This window comes from Dermacentor silvarum, unplaced genomic scaffold, assembly GCF_013339745.2.
Source record: "Dermacentor silvarum isolate Dsil-2018 unplaced genomic scaffold, BIME_Dsil_1.4 Seq463, whole genome shotgun sequence".
Taxonomy (NCBI): domain Eukaryota; kingdom Metazoa; phylum Arthropoda; class Arachnida; order Ixodida; family Ixodidae; genus Dermacentor; species Dermacentor silvarum.
The window spans coordinates 12,023-29,126 of NW_023606274.1; the positions used below are offsets into that span (position 1 = coordinate 12,023).

The following is a 17,104-nucleotide window of genomic DNA, read 5'->3' on the forward strand; positions in this document are numbered from 1 at the left end:
CTATTCAGAATAGGGCCGTGCATTTTGTCTCGCGTTGTTATGACTAAACTAAAAGCATTACACAAATTAAACTCGACCTCTCACTACAGCCCTTGCATGATCGTTGTGATATAGCCCTGCTATCCTTATTTCATAAATACGTCCATAACACAGCACCATCCGTTCTGCCTCTTGAAACTCCGCATTACAGGTCGCAGCGGTTGTACAATCTGTCCAATTTCTTGTGCGTCTACGGAAAGACTAATTCATTTAACTATTCCGCTCTTCCAAGAGCCATTCGTCTTTGAAACGACCTTCCCAACGCCATAGTTTATGAGAGGAACAAGGAAAACTTCCAGCCTCTTCTTAGAACGCATTTTTCAAACTCCACATAACTTATTTTTGTCTATGCCTTTCCTGTTATTAATGTGAAACTACGCATTAAAAACTCTTTATTTATAGTCTAATTATGTCTTGTAGAGATGGGTCGCTCAGGAACGAGCCGGATCTTGTGATCGGCTCTTTTTAAAGAGCGAGTGAGCGGTCGTTCAGTAAAAATGAGCGGCGGTTCTTTTGCAGAAAGGGAGCCGGTTCTCTCGCATTAAGAGAGCCGTGAGTTCCGTCAGAGCCGGGTCTCCTGCTGGGTGCGGCTTCCGCGCCATCTATTGGCGGTACGAGAAAGCAACTGCCCTCCCACCCTTCCTCGCAAGAGTCGCCTTCACCCCCTCGCCTTCGGCTGAAGAACGAAAGAACCGCCGCTCACTTACTGCTGGCGCTGAGCCGGGCTCCCTCAAGGGCTGCAGAAGATAGCGCCAACCTTTCCCTTTCCCCACGAACCACTTACTACAACTACTCACTTACTGAACGACCGCTCCCTATCTCTTCAAAAGAGCCGATCAAAAGATCCGGCTCGCTCCTGAGCGCTCAGGAGCCAGCCGCTCTTTTGAAGACCGAGGGAGCCCTGGTTCAGTAAGTGAGCGGCGGTTCCTTCGGAGTGAGGAAACCGGTTCTCTCTCCTTGAATGAGCCGGGCCGAACCGTTCAGAGCTGGGTCTTCTGCTGGGTTTCGACGTTTTTCGATTTCTGACCGACGAATGGTGGCCAGTGTGGGCCGACTCGCGCTACTGGTACTCGCTCGCAGTGTGGGGTGTGCGCAGCAGTCGCCTTGGTTTTTTGTGCGTCTTATGGTGTGGCACCCTACGCCACCGAGGGGAGAAGTAAAGAAGTCTTAATTGGCAAAGGATGGTACCGTTCGTTGCCTGCTGCTGTTCGAACGATGTCGCACGACTCTCACCGATCGCACATCGTGCGCTGGTCCAATAACACTTCGAAGATGGTCTTCCGTGTCTTTAAAGGGCCCCTAAACCACCTCAGATATTTTTTGAACATTTCAAGTACACGTGCATCGAGTTCAGAATGCCGTCAAGATCAACGATGCCAAACGCTGCAGCGCTACGCGCTGCGGGAGCGCCACAAAAATAAACACACACAAAAAAAACAGTGGCGTTCTCCTCCCCTCGCCTTTCCGGTATCCCCAGCGGTCATCACGCTGTCAGCAGAGAAGCGTATCGCCGCAGCGCGGCTGCACCCGGTTTGGGTCGAAACCGGATATCACGTGGGGTCAGCGAGGTACTCCCTGCCCCTAGGTAGGCGTGAAAGTAACTAGGGAATGATTCCTCGGCCATGCCTGCCATGTCCCCAGTCCCTGTGTGCCTAGAAGCATCCGCTGGCCCAACACACGCATGCACGTCGCGCGGGAGCGGCCGCATACAAGACGCCGCCGACAAGAATTCGCGGTGAGAACGTCGTCGACCGCATTACCGCCAACCCAAAGGACTGCGACCTCAAGGTACGTCTGCCGAATCTGCAACTTGTGACATAAAGCGGCGATGCACTTTCATTTTTTTTTCTAATTTTAGGCCTTGCTCCTTCAGCTGTAGCGCGACGTGAGCCCTGCCATTTCACTTTCAAGATACGTAAGCTGCTTCGACACTGAAAATGCCGACGCAATGGTGAGTTGGAAAAACCATCGCTTATTTACGCTGCCAATTCGCGTGCATGCGATCGTGACTTCGTGGCCCTCGCATTGTTATCTTCTGCAACACCCAATCGTCGCGAGCTAACATGTTTTTCAAATTTGTCAGTGCTAGCGCATCTCTTGATGTGAGCGCAAGTTCGTGTCTTTAATGACACGTAAACAATGCGCTGATGTATGCACGCTGCATTGAATGATTTACTGTTTACCTTGGTCATTGATTACATTAAAAAAAAAGCTGCAGATATGTCCTTTGTAAAATCTGAATGACTTAAAATGCGATCTTACGAGCACTTGAAAAGAAAAATTACTGGCTGATTAGTTTTCACATTCTACTACACCTGCCCGCTTCACAGCGGCTTACGAGCCAGAAATGTATGCAGCAACAGTTTACATTAAATGTAATATGTTACAAGACGACAGTAAATAATCTTGCACCCAAATTGATCATGAACAGCAGCTGCTACAGGGGCGCAGATATTTGTACCAAATAACCATGTTCTCATAGCTGACAAGCGAGAGGGAAACTTTATTTCGTAGGAATGAAAAGCAGAGGTGAGCCTGAACTAGTATATTCTTGCCTGATACTCTGCTAAGGGGAAGGTGCAAAGGGGAAAAAAAAGTCTTTAAAGGTGTTGAGGAAAAAAAGGATCACATGTGCACAATAATCACATAACGCAGTGGTCTCTCTAAACCTCAAGTATAGTCCTGTGTTCTGCAAATAGTCTAGAACAGCACTCGTAGCTATTTCTTGCTGCAATGCTGTCACGGTAAGCACCCAGAATTTCAGCTTCTGATAACCTTTGCCTTTGTTGCTTGCGAGCACAGAGGGTACCATCTGCTGCTCTCGCAACTAGTAACAGATGTCGCAAAAATGTGCTGCAGAATCTCAGGCATGTGGCAGTATTTACAGTTCAGGGATAAGATTTTGTAACGATTCTTTTTCCAGTACTAATGGCTTTTTGCATTCGTGAGTGGTCAGAGTGACAGCGTGTTGCTCAGGGCCGCGATTTTGTAGCAATGCCTTATGACTTATTCTATAATAGTCTTATCATCCACTGCTCACGGCCGGCTGAGCCCGTTGATAATGCGAGTGGACCGTCGCTCTGACCACTGACAAAGCGCGAAAAGGCATTATTACTGGGAATGCATCGCTACAAAATACCGGCCCTGACCACACATGAACGCGAAAAGGCCGTGCTATAGAATTGTGGCTCAGTCTGTTAGTATAACCAATGAGATGTGCATAGCATTGAGTGAAGGCAACATGAAGACGAATTCAATAACGCATGCTTGCTTGTCTCTACTTTGATCTTAAATGGGAAGTGAACAACTTCTCATAATTTCTTCATTATTTTTTAAAACAAGTTGTATAATGTGCCCTAGTTTATCGCACAATTATGTCCAACATATTTTAGATGCAAGATCTTGTAGTGTTGGGTCTGTGGAAAACAAAACAACGCAGGAAAATCTCAGCGCATTTTTATTTAAGCAATGTTTTGACACCTTAAATGGCATGGCCATCTTGTTCATTGCTTTATATTCGTTACCTCTGGTGCAATGCGAGTTGACTTGGAATTAGCATGGACGTAGCATATATATTTTAAATTGTGCCTGGTGCATGACATTGTGAAAAACCTTGAATGTGAACCCGCTACAAACAACAACATACTGGCACCCCCCCTAGCAAGAACACTCAACCGTCTACCTTCCCACACGTTTTCCTGAAACAGTTTGCACACGTTATTCAAAATTGCCACACCATTCCAATCATAAGTGTTTCAGGATATATACGACACATTTCATTTGTGTCAGCAACGACACTAGTGGAAAACCTGACAGTCAAATCTGTCTCTAATAAAGAATCTGTGTTGCTGATATCTGCACAATAACTGAGATCTAGGCGGGTATTCTGTAAGAGTTCACCTGGACTGTCAACTTCAGCTGTCGCCATTGGCTCCAGCTTCACGAGCGCGAAGGAGACTGGCTGGCACCTTCGTGCTCGTGAAGCTGGCGCTAATGGCGACAGCCGAAGTGGACAGTCCACTAGGTGGACTCCTACAGAATACCCCCCCCCCCCCCGCCCCTGGGCCAGGATAATATAGGTTATTCCTTCCGTTCGATTCTATACCACTCTTATCATCCGCTGTTCACTGCCAGAAACTCGCCAGTTCTAATGGGTATAGGTGTCCCCTGGCCCAGTGCTCGGCACCTTCTACAAGTTGTCATCTTGCAAGGGGCCCTCCAAGGATTAAATAAAATGGGTCTGGGCTGCTTCCACGGCAGCAGTTTCCTGTGTGGCATCCTAATGCAGCTGTTAGGTGGGGATGCCCTTGGATTGGAAAGAAACACCCCTTTCCAAGTATCCCGTAATGGCTGAGCACCTGACCGGAAGCACAGTTATACCTATTTCACCGGTGGGTACCAGGCGGCAGCGCTACTCAGCCTCCCACAGCAGTGGCAAATGCTCGTCTGGGTCACCATCGTTGTGGTGAGACAAGGGGCACCTTTCAAATCTCTATAGCGCCCCTTTCGACATGAAAACTCCTACAAACAACTGAGCACCAAGCCGGAGGACATCTCTACCCAATAAAAATCTGATAGGTTCCCAGTGGCACTGGGATTCTAACCAAGTACCTCCCTGCATACGAGGAAGACGCTCGACCATTTCGCCACCGCTGCAATACTTGTGTCCTGCCAAACAGATCCGCTGAGCACCTTGCCCAAGAGTGCCTTACTCACACTGGGTGTAGCACCACATACTGGCTTGCAGAACCACCATCCATGACCAGGTCACTACAAATCCTGTACCCATTCACGTCAAGTCATCCTCAGACCGAAGTCCTCCTAGCTAGCATGATGGCCCACCCTGCTATTGTCACCTTGTTGGTCTCGTTGTGGGCTAGACCCATGTATATCGAGTAGGTGGGGGTATAACTCCCCGAATGTGTCCTGTGAAGGACACCTTTTTCAAGCGCTGTGGTGCCAAAGCCGCAAGCACCATATCTGCGCATGTGGAGCATGTATCGAAAGCCATGTGCTTTGCTGTTATGCCATTGTGATAGTACATATCACAAATAAGATTATGCAGTAACATAAATGAGAGCTTTAGATTGTGCTATCGAAGCATTCAGGAGTCCCTATCTTTTAGTATGTGTGTGGTTGCGTGCCCAAGCAAAAAAGCATTATAGCTTTGCATCCCCAAATGCAAGCAAGCCACATGCACTCGCAGCACGTAGTCAAGGTGGTGGTAGCATTTTTTAATATATAAAGCTAACCATAGAATTGCAAATAAAAAGACAATTGTTTCATGAAAATAGTGTATTTACATGCAGTTAAGTTGGCCCAAGTTGGAGCCCGGGGGCCACATGCATGACACTAACGCAGGTTGTTTATTCTTTCATAGCTGACGTCGTTTGGGTTCTTAGAACAATGACCGGGACCGCTAGGGATAGTGCACTTCCATTGCGGTGTCCAAGATATACGGTCATTTAACGGAGAAGCGTACATAACGAGAAGCGAAGCAGCCACCTCACCGCGCGCATATCACTCAGTGGCATAAAGGCACATTCTTGGGGGCTAACATAAACACAGGCACTGCCGGGGGTGGCGGCATTCCCTTTGCGGTGTGGGAGACAGTTTACGTCGTCTAGCATACGTATGTAACGGGAAACCTGACGGCAATGTCATGCTCAAGTGTGATACTGCGGCATGTCTAGGGTTAGTGGCTCGAGGGGTGATTTATGTGTTCGCGGGGCTTGCCATTGCACCGGGGCAACTGCACTGAGGCGTGTGAACTTCAAGCAAGAGGGCCATGTGGTGTTCGTTTAAGTGATGTTGGTCTGCGTGTTCCAAAAACCGGACTAGAAAATGGGGGCGGGTACAGCCTGTATTGTTGATGATCACTTAAAAAAGTGTGTAGAGATGAAGAGGGAAGGAGCCAGCCGATAATCAGCCGCCGCTCGACGATGTATGCTACTTTGTCCTACAATAAACCGATGTATTCCTAAGTTGGCCTCCCTGAGTGCAAAGTGTCACCGGACGACTACGAGGACTCTCTGAAGAATCGTCTGCCTGGAAGACCTGGGGGAGAAGAAACTTAACTCATGCTAAAGATCTTTGACAGGAAGCAAACAATGTATACATGCATAGGTGGCAATTAAAGCTGAGCCAAACCAATCCCAAAGGCTAGAAATTTTGCCATCTGGCACAGGATGTTTGCTGTGGAAGTGCACTGTGATCAGCATTTTGTCGCCTTCATTTCTCGGAAGATGACGTCAACATGCATTGTGAAATGCTGTCATCAGATTGAAAAATCAAATCGTGTCGGCCTGTTCAGCGCCGATTGTTTTATGAAAGCATATCTTGGCTTGCTTCGTCTCAGTTTGCAATGTTTCAGCAATATTTCTTTTAAGTCAGCCACCCCAAAGAACCAAGCACATGTTAGGTCCTGCAGGTGCGCAGTGCCGCTTGCATCCTTTAATCTAAAACTCTTACGTTTACAGCAAGAACATAAGCGCATCCCTGAGTGTTGCCACCATGGAGTAATCGGCTTACATGTATTAATTTTGCATCATTTTTGGTGCTTAGCAGGGTCATAGGGCTGTGGGACCAGATTTAGTCCAGATGCAAGCAAAACAATGCAACTTAGAACAGAAAGCTGAGCAAGCTGGTAAGGGTTCATGCATTGTTTGAAAGGTTAGGCATAGAAAATATCTCTTGTGGCCATTTCTGATGCCTAACCCTTCAAACGACAATAGTGGCCTTGGGAACACACCACAATGTACTATCGACCAAAAGTTTACAGACCAAGGGACCTGACAAAAAGCTGAATGTCTCCGCAGCCTGGTATTCCCATTTCCCGCCTCTACTGGTATATGTGAACAACATTGTGATGTGCGGTTTTACTGGCTACTTTTAAAGGCTGCTCGGATATTAAGCGTTTGCCGAGAGTCCGTAAACTTTTTGGTCGATAGTACTTTAGCCATAGTCTTAGTACTATGACTGCAAAAGATGCCTGTAAAACTGCAACTTTCATGAGTAAATTTCATGATGGACTAGGTTTTCATGCAGTTAATCTTAGAAGCCTGCCATTGTGTTTGCTATCTACATGTGTGCCGCCACCATTCTTATTGAACACAAGCTGTAGCAGGAAAGTGCATAACCGGGACAGTTTGTATAGGTTCATCCGTTGTTTGAAAGCGCAAACGCACAATGAAGAACTTGCACTCATTGTCTCGTTCAGACTGTTCTTTTTGTGTTTGCAGTTCCAAACAACCATGAAGCTATAGGAGCTCTGAAGTAATGGAAAATTTTTTCATATTTTTTTAAGCAAAAGGATTGTCTTGTAGCAAGTATGCTTCGGTCAATAAGGCATGTGCCATATGTGTAGAATCGGCTCCACCTTGAAATTGTTCATTTCCACTGCTTGCTCAATTATCTGCTGATAATGAACTGTAACTTTGGGTCGATACAAACCGCGCATTGAAGTTGAATATGCCTTGAGCTTGGGAAGTAATCCACTAGACAAAATATAATTGTGACCCCCCTATGGTGGCTCCGTGGATGTGGTGTTCTGCTGCTAAGCAAGAGGTCGTGGAGATGGCAGAGTTCTTACGGGCAGCCTACAACACAAAAATGCAGTAAAGCGGAGCCTTGTTTGCACACTGCGGTTCAAAATTAGACTACGCAGTGACACGCACAAGCTAGAAGTGATACTAGCGCAGATTTTATGTAAACAATTTGCTACATCTGTGCTTGGAAAACCAGTGAAAAATGCGCATGAACGCGATCCGACACGCTTGCACGAGACAAATAGGCATAGTCAAATGACCGATGGTTGACATACTCGCTAAAAAGGGCCGAGAACAACACTTGAATTTGTAAAGATCCACCGCGGTTCTGTGCACGTTGACACGGGAAATCCATTGTGTTGTCACTGTTCTAAAGTTCCCTGGCTTTATCGGGCATGCGTGTGCACTCCTTAGAAAATGCTGACAGAACTCTGCTACTTCGTCTTTAGCTTACCTTCTCTTACTCTGGAAGGGTTGCAGCAACACACGACAGTGTACGAGATCATTTATTTGGTGCACACTTGCAACAGTATGCGCATTCTTGTTCGCGCTACAGAGTGCACCAACAAGACGTGCTGCCCGGTCGCTGCCATTCGTGCGTATTGAATGCACACAGCATGAGCTGCAAGTTATATGGCTTTCACTGTCTTTTTTTTTTCACCCACTTAGGTGCATCTGAACAGCTAATGGATACCATGCCCACTCTGTAACGACCAGTGCTTTTAATGAAACAGCACGGCGGAATAAAGTCAACCACGTGAGGCACCTCAGACAGCATATGCAGTGGGTTGTGACGGATTCAATGATTTCATCAGCATTTTCACTGGATGCAAGGCTGTGAATCTCTTGTATGATGCATGTGTGGAAAAGAAACCCAACATCTGGTGCACATGCCTGCTTGAAACAGTCGGGCATATCCCATTAGTTGAGTGCCCCTGTGTCGGCATTTGCTGATGTGATCCCAGCTATCTTCACCCATTACATTCTGCTGAATTTACTGCAGCCACCCTTTGGAAAAATAGCACATGGCAATTATTTCAGGTAATTAGTTCTCCCATACAGAAAAAATACCATTAGCAGTACTCGTGGATGGGATAATCTGCCACTTTGCAATGGTGGCGAGCATAAATCCCACTAGCTGTAGTAACACCAGTTTTGACATTAGGAAGCAACTTTCTTGCAGCTAGACTTCATATGTACTATGTTTCGTGCAACGTCAGTGTTCAGAATAAAAGCATTTGACCACTGCAAACTGTCGTTTTTTTTTCTTCTAGACGTACATATGAACACATTCTTGATATAAAAAGACATGCAGGGCTGTATTACAGCACAGAAATGTTTGGACAATTCAAGCTCATTAATTCAGAATGTAAGTTTGAAAATTCTAAGGAATCAAACCATTCTGTTTTCAGTGCACTTCAGCCACCAAATGCAATTGACAAGGTTGATAACATTTATGAGTCATGACGGCACTGCAGTTACCTTTGTGTTGGCAAGCACGCGAATTTCAGGATCTGCAAAAAATTGAATGTGCTTGCACCTGTACAGGACATTTCATGCAACAATCAAAAAAGGATACATATTTGGCCAACAGGCTTCTCAGAATAGCTTTTTGCACAGCACTTAGTTAATATAATTTGTTATGCAATGCTTTCTTTAATATTTGTTTCAGGACATAAGTTGTACTTAAAAAATTTTGAAAGCTGTTCACAAACACCGAATGCAAGCTGAAGAATGTGTTCACATACAACCACTTCAGGGGGGGCAACCTTTTTCTGGTCACTCAAGACCTCAAAGACTGCTGTCAGGGAGGAGTGTTGCAGTGGGTGAAAAGTGAAAAACAAAATGAGCGAACACTACACAAGCGCTTTATACCTGTTCAAGCATGAACTAACGCCAAGTACTCAAATTGCCATATTAACGAGGAATGTTGAAATCTTGTGCATCAGGCATTGTTAATTTTTTACAAGATGCCTCAATCACACTGGTGAGCTTATGCAGTTTTTTTTTTTAATTTGTCACCAGAAATGCCCACACTGCTATCCGTCACTCCTATTCCTTGAGCGGACAGCAGACACAGATTACTGCAAGTCAACGATTCTGACCCGAGAGCTTGGGCTCAATTTTTACCAATGTGCGAAATTTTAGAAACCGATTGATGGAATCGCTATACTAAATAAATGCCACAAACATTCAAAATGGTATGCTTATTGGAGAGCATACATAAAAAATATGTAGTGCAGGAGAAATTTGGTCTCGCTGCTCTGCCAGAATTTAGTTGTTTTTTTTTTCAAGTGGTAATGATGTAAAAAAAAGAAGTGAACATGGCTTTTGTAGCTGGCGGGACTACAATTACACCTAACTACCATCTGGGATTAAAATTATTCATGCAGGGGGGCCTCAGTGAGGTACATCTCAAAACGAGGTATTGCACCGTAGTCGAGAGTTCGACAGGATAGTCTGGTCAGGTAAGATCATTGTTAAATATGGACGAAGTCATTGACCATGGCCGAAACAAAAAATAGCGTTTCGGTATCCACAGGAATCCCTTGTTCATAAAGGAATGTCTGCTGAGAAGGTTCTTGATGGTTCTTAAGTAGCATTGAGTGCATGATGCAAAGTTCGGAAGTACATGTGGTTTAAAATGTTAGATGATCTATTGATTGTTTTACTTGTTTGAATTATTAGTGATTCGAGATGGAGCCTTATTGTCCATTTCTTCTCTGTGGCCACGATGCGGGCGTTGTACTAGTTTATCTTCTGACTCCTCGTCTCGGCATGCTCTGCAAGGGCATTTGTAACTGTGTGGCCTTTGGCGACATTTTTGTGCTGCTTGAGACGCCGCCAGAAATATCTGCTAACAAGGGATCTATATGGATCCTGAAACATCATGCTATTGCATTACAGCTGTAGTGTGTGAACTTAGCTGCCTTCTCCAGGTTTGGTGCTAAGTAGACATATGTAATCTCTTGCACAACTGTGGCACAGAGAAGGCAAGCACACAGAACAGCTGTGACATCAACATGTGGGAGTTTATTCTTGTAGGTCAGCGGGACCCTAAAAGATATTTACCAAATCTTGGTTGGAAGGTAGAGTCAATTGTGTCCATGCAAAGAGTTTTTGACATGTTAAAATTCAAACGTTACATTTCATACTTCTTCGTACATACGCTCATGCTTCCAATTCTATTTGCACTGTGACACCGACAACCTCTCAGTATTTAGTGAGTTGGAAGCAGTTGCGGGTATGGATATGCTGAAATGTGAAGCAGTGACTTTAATTTAAAGCAATAAATAAAGAAAGCTTAATTCATTATCGTGTATTGCTTGAACACATTATTGCCATTAGCACAGCGTATACTTAACATAAAATAGTATCTACAATGCAACATTACATGACACAACACATTTAGCATAAGCGCAAGCATCTACACCAAAGCTTCGTATCCAGTGTTTCTCACAGAGCACTGGAGCCTTCCAGAATGCTCTCAAATAGAATGGAGCCCGAGAAGCTAATGTGATGCAGACATAGCTTTAGTGTAATGTGCACTTGCCAGGTTCTACTGTGCAAGTGTATGAACAGCTGAATACAGTTAATGAGTGCAGCATTACAAAGAATATTATTCTGCATACGGAAGCTGGTTGTGGTGATAATTTTTAGTGAAAAGTGTGGTGACAATTGTGTGCGTTGGTTTGAAGAGGATAGCAGTAGGGCAAAGCTGCGAGATTGTAAGCACGCCATAGCCTTGAGTCTGGCCTGGTGGAAGAACGAAGTGTTCAATAAAATCTCGGCATTCGAATGGTAGGACTTGGATAAGGGCCAAGATGGAAGTACTCCAGGGAATAAAATGAAATACCTAAACTGAAAAGCAAGTATCTTCGCGTACGTTTGGCAATTTATTCGCTGCAGATCTACGGCCTCCTAATGTTGATTACATTCGTGACCGCAATATCGTCGACTTGTTAGTTTTCCATGCACCTGCCAGTATCGTAAGTAGCAACAGAATACAGACATTTAGCACATAAGTTTACAAACGAAGTAGGCCCACCATTGATCCAAGTGCTTACGTGAGTGTGGAAACTCCGCGACAGACAACAGACAAAACGGTAGGAGGGCTAAGCGTCAGTTGACGACACGTATTCTCAGGTGCTCATATCGCATGAGGAAACTCATGGACAGTGAATAGTCGTACTTTTAACAGCAGCAGAAGCGTAGTACTCGTCAGATGTCCACGGGAAAGCAGTTGCCCATCAGCCTCATCAATTGCCTCGAATGCACACATCGACAAGCAGTCGTTTTCTTGACCACACTTACTCGTATCTGCAGATTTTCGCGAAGCATTCTCGCTTCATTCAACAAGTTTAGAACACGAATTTTGCAGGTTGCTCGGAGCATGTCTTACCTGACCCAGTCATAGAATAAGAAGCCAGACGCAGTGGACAAGCATTGCCGGTCAAAGCAATATTCATACAAAAATCAGTAGCGGAATAAGCCGCTGCACTTGCACACGTGTTAAAACACGTTCAGAAGTTTAGAGAATGCGTAAAAATCACTGAAAAGAAACCTCACTTTACACTTCAATCCGACTTTCTGTTGCCGCCATTACCGTGTTTTGCTCACTAGTGTCCATGGCGATGCGGCCGCCGCTTCGTGCTCAGAAGTATGATAAAAAAGTAAAAGTAAAATGATGCGCATTTTTACATATAAAATAGGTTAAGTACTTTTTTCCCAATATAATAATACATAAGGTATTGTATATGTTATGCAGACTATGTAATTTTCAGTGCAGATCATAACTTCAAGGCACAGTACTTGCTTGTAGTGCTTAATCAAGCACTAATTAACAGTTTAATTATTTGCCACAGCGCACATAATGCAATCACACAATTTGTGTCAATCGGTACTTCAGACCAACACCAGTTATATACTGAAATCCCCAGCACTATGAAATACAAACAAAATCAGTGTGAAATCTCGCATATTATTTTCCCCAAAATTTGTAGGCAATGCTGGACAAAACTGATGAATGCCAGCATATCCCGGTTTGGGGAATGAATGTGCTATACCTACCGGCTTCTCTACCTGAAGAACTGACACACTTTCAATCATGTACCACAATGATTCTGCATTCAAGGCCTTCATCAAATGAATCCATGCAGGAGAAAGCAGAGACAAGCCCGAGCTGCTTGAAAGTCATGAATGACATCAACATTATGTTGCAAGCTGTAGTGAAGTGCAAGACATTAATTCTGCCCCTTTGAAAGGAAAGATCCCGCTTCGCAACAGCTTTATTAACAATGTCATAGAACAGACAGGCAATGACAATTTCAAAGCAGAACAGTAATCAATAAGAGCTACCTAGAGTCCTTTTGTCTAACAAACTCAGAAGTATTGCCATATAGAAGTTTAGAACATGGTTGCTTCCACTAATGTGGTTAATCTAACGAATAGAGCCACCAAGAAAAGAGTATAGACATGTCGGACCTACAGTCAAGACAGCCAAGCTACGAATTGTCGAATTTGACTGCAGTTTTTATGAGTGGCATCCCTCTTAGGATCTCTATGTGTAGTCTCTACGCAACAAGCAGCGACTTAACATTGGCAATTTCAGCCATGGGAAACGGTTTATAGAGTTTAAGTCACCATCCCCCCCTCTCTCTCACAAGTGTGTAGGAAAACTCACCATCAGTGGCTTCACAGACTGAAAACAAATTCCAGTCTGCCAATTACTCATTTACTTCACTTAAACTTTACTTTAGCAAACAGTAAAGGTATACTCGGACATTGCAGAAAAATAGTTATGAACATACGCGTCAGATCTTCAGTTGAGCACCTTGTTGTGGACAGCTATAGCTATGGAAAATACCTGCCACATGAAAGTATAACTTGAAGTACTGAAGACAGAGGTCTGCAGCACAAAGTAATTGCAGAAAGTAAGAAAGTGAATAACCAACCAACCACCCAAAGGAATACAAGGGAAATGCAAGATTGCAACACAGATGTTTATACCTACCCACAGCTCATCTAATGCCCAGTTTAAGCAATACTAAAGAAGCTTGCTTACTCTGGCTTACTGGCATGCTTCTTTCCGCACGGAAACTTGGGCTTTTGGGAAGAAATGCGGGCGCAAAGCTTAGACAACTTTAGGGGCCGAGAAAACCACCCGTACTGCGTTGCATGGTGGGCGTCGTATATGAAATTCCGTTGAGCTGTGGCAAGTCTTATACAGGCCAAACAGGCCGCTGTGTTAATGACCGCCTAAAAGAGCATGTTTTATTGATTAAAAATGGTGTGGGTTCACACCTGCCGTTCCATTGTTCCTCGCATGGCTGTGCTCCATGGTTTGACGACGCGTGTGGTAGGAAGAAGCAGAGTAGTGTTAGCACGTGAATTGCTCGAGGCATATTACATAAGGAAGAAGGGTGATGGTTGTATCAGTGTGCCCTTTGTTGACCTCTACAAAAGTGAATGCTCGTTTTTAGATAATGCAGTGAGGTAGCTTGTGACACGTGCTGCACCATGTCTTTGTGCACATATTTTTTTGGAAATAGATATATTTTGGTGATGTGCTAGAACTAAAACTAGTTGAAAGTTTGCACCCTATCCTGTCTCCTTTTTGGCTTTACTTTTTTTTTTCAACCTTGCACCACAATTCATGCGTTTAGCTATGCACCAACTCACCCAACGCACTGCCCTGCAAAACTTGAGTTGTCTGTCTCCGTCTTCTTTTATCTGTGTGTGCACGCCCCACTTTCTTCTAATAACATGAAAATATTTGCGTGCTTTGCATATATATATATATATACCATGCACAACTTTGAGAGCACTGCACAGGACACAAAAATCGCTATACAAACTGCCTTGCGGCAATGTTATTTGTACAAGGTCAAACTAACTAGCAGATGTGAAAATGCTGACACTTTCGCAACTGGAACTTCTTGGAACTGTGAGAGCAGCCGAACTGATGTCACTGGAAGGAACTTGCAGGTGTCTATGACACATGGTTTCTGTTGGATTTATCACCAGTTTTTCAGTGGAATAATTCAAGCCAAGAAAAAATGAAGACCTTTGTTGTAAACGGAGTGAAGAATATTCGAGTTTAAGCCATCCTGATCACATTAGTTGCTCAAAAGAATCAAACCCATGTGACATGATTAACTGAGGTACAGCAGGAAAACGTTTTTAAGAAGGGCTTCTCTATTAAGAAAGAGCTCATTGGCTGTATTAAAATAAGTAATTTTGTCCTCATCATTTGTGCTGCATGTAAGCATGAAGAACTTGAGCCATTTACAATGTTTACTCAACAAAATTCAGTGGGGAGCACAACAGCTTAAGAGGACCAGAGATCGGATTCTGCATGTGATGATTAAAAGTCCTGACCTCTCTTTGTTCCCCTCGAGTAAGCAGTTTGTAAAAGAGCTTTAACATCACTGAATTGGCCTTCCATTTGATGCACTACTAGATAATTGAGTATGAGCAGCCCTTTCTGCATGGTAGCCACAAACAGCAAAATAGTTTTTGATTGTGAGGGTGTAAGCATGCACAATTGTATGAGCAGCCCTTTCTGCATGGTAGCCACAAACAGCAAAATAGTTTTTGATTGTGAGGGTGTAAGCATGCACAATTAAAGAGTGTATGCTGACTATGTAGTGATATTAGTTAATGAATATTGCAAATGCCTCTCAAATTTTGAAAGCAAATGATGCTGAGATCACCCTCATGAGATATTGTCCATATAAGGGCAACGTCTGTGTTACAGCTCAGTGTAACCATTACCTGGTTGACAATCTTTTGTACTGTGACACCTGTTTACCTATTACTGCACTATATTGGACAAATTTTCGCCCGACTCCAATGTACTACATCTATACTATTCCTGCAGATATCCCCAAGACTGGCTGTGTTATAAATGTGAGTCATCTCAAGACATGCTAACATTTGGATTAACAAAAACATGGCTGCACTGCTGCTCTGGGACCTTCTGGTGCACAAACTTAGGCATGCCGTGTTGGGATTTTATCAGCGGGAAATATTTAGCACTCAACATTTTTGTCATTCAATGCAACAACATTCGATTTAACTAAACACGAGCACTAGTTTATTCGGTTTGCTACACAGTCTGCAACACCGCAGCGGTAATTCACTCAAGAGAAGCTGCAAACGTTTAACAGCGCCCACCACACATTTACTCACATTAAACACGATTTTAAACACCTTGTATACAGTCATCGACCGAAACCCTCGGCTCACGGTTTTGTGCATTCTCGTAGAATATCTGAAAAAACAAGAAAGACAACTAACGAACCCCATTATACAGCGTAATTTTTACCTTTCGCGTTTTCTAACGACAAATCCACGTACTCGGGAACTTGTACACACGTCGTCACGCTGCGATTCTTTCGGTCTCAAAACACTTTCCAACGAAGGGACGTCACCGCATGCCTCATTTGTCACCCCTCCACATGTTTCTTGCAGTGATCTCAGATGTTCTTGCGTTGAGTAAAGTGTTTACTCTAAAACACGCGGCGATGGCTGACGCACTTAGCCGTTGACCCAGTTGACAGGTGATCTCAACTACACTATATCTCAACTCTCCTGTGATCTTTCCGATCTCCCTCCAAGCACGCCGGCCATGTTCTCATGTTCACGTGACGCGCTAGGTACTTCACAGCGTCATAAGGAACGCACAGAGGGGGAAAAAAAATTCTGGGGACAACCTAGGGAGGAAATATCTGGTGTGACGTCAGAACATCTATTGTTCACCGGGTCCAGCCGAGCTGCGGCGAAACGCATGTCATGCGTCATGACATGCGTTTCGCCGCAGCTCGGCTGGACCCGGTGAACAATAGATGTTCTGACGTCACACCAGATATTTCCTCCCTAGGTTGTCCCCAGAATTTTTTTTCCCCCTCTGTGCGTTCCTTATGACGCTGTGAAGTACCTAGCGCGTCACGTGAACATGAGAACATGGCCGGCGTGCTTGGAGGGAGATCGGAAAGATCACAGGAGAGTTGAGATATAGTGTAGTTGAGATCACCTGTCAACTGGGTCAACGGCTAAGTGCGTCAGCCATCGCCGCGTGTTTTAGAGTAAACACTTTACTCAACGCAAGAACATCTGAGATCACTGCAAGAAACATGTGGAGGGGTGACAAATGAGGCATGCGGTGACGTCCCTTCGTTGGAAAGTGTTTTGAGACCGAAAGAATCGCAGCGTGACGACGTGTGTACAAGTTCCCGAGTACGTGGATTTGTCGTTAGAAAACGCGAAAGGTAAAAATTACGCTGTATAATGGGGTTCGTTAGTTGTCTTTCTTGTTTTTTCAGATATTCTACGAGAATGCACAAAACCGTGAGCCGAGGGTTTCGGTCGATGACTGTATACAAGGTGTTTAAAATCGTGTTTAATGTGAGTAAATGTGTGGTGGGCGCTGTTAAACGTTTGCAGCTTCTCTTGAGTGAATTACCGCTGCGGTGTTGCAGACTGTGTAGCAAACCGAATAAACTAGTGCTCGTGTT

General features: G+C 44.4%; 2 long non-coding RNA genes across 2 annotated transcripts; one reads left to right on the forward strand and one right to left on the reverse strand.

Annotated features, from left to right (window-relative positions):
- Positions 1–1,704: 1,704 nt before the first annotated feature.
- Positions 1,705–9,016, forward strand: LOC119435115 (uncharacterized). The gene is made up of 3 exons (XR_005188762.2): positions 1,705–1,827; positions 1,898–1,990; positions 8,256–9,016. It is a non-coding gene; the product is annotated as an uncharacterized LOC119435115 (long non-coding RNA).
- LOC125941847 (uncharacterized) lies at positions 5,899–16,219 on the reverse strand. Its single transcript, XR_007464651.1, has 3 exons — positions 15,916–16,219; positions 9,069–9,100; positions 5,899–6,096 (listed from the first exon to the last, which is right to left on the reverse strand). It is a non-coding gene; the product is annotated as an uncharacterized LOC125941847 (long non-coding RNA).
- Between the last annotated feature and the right edge of the window lie 885 nt (positions 16,220–17,104).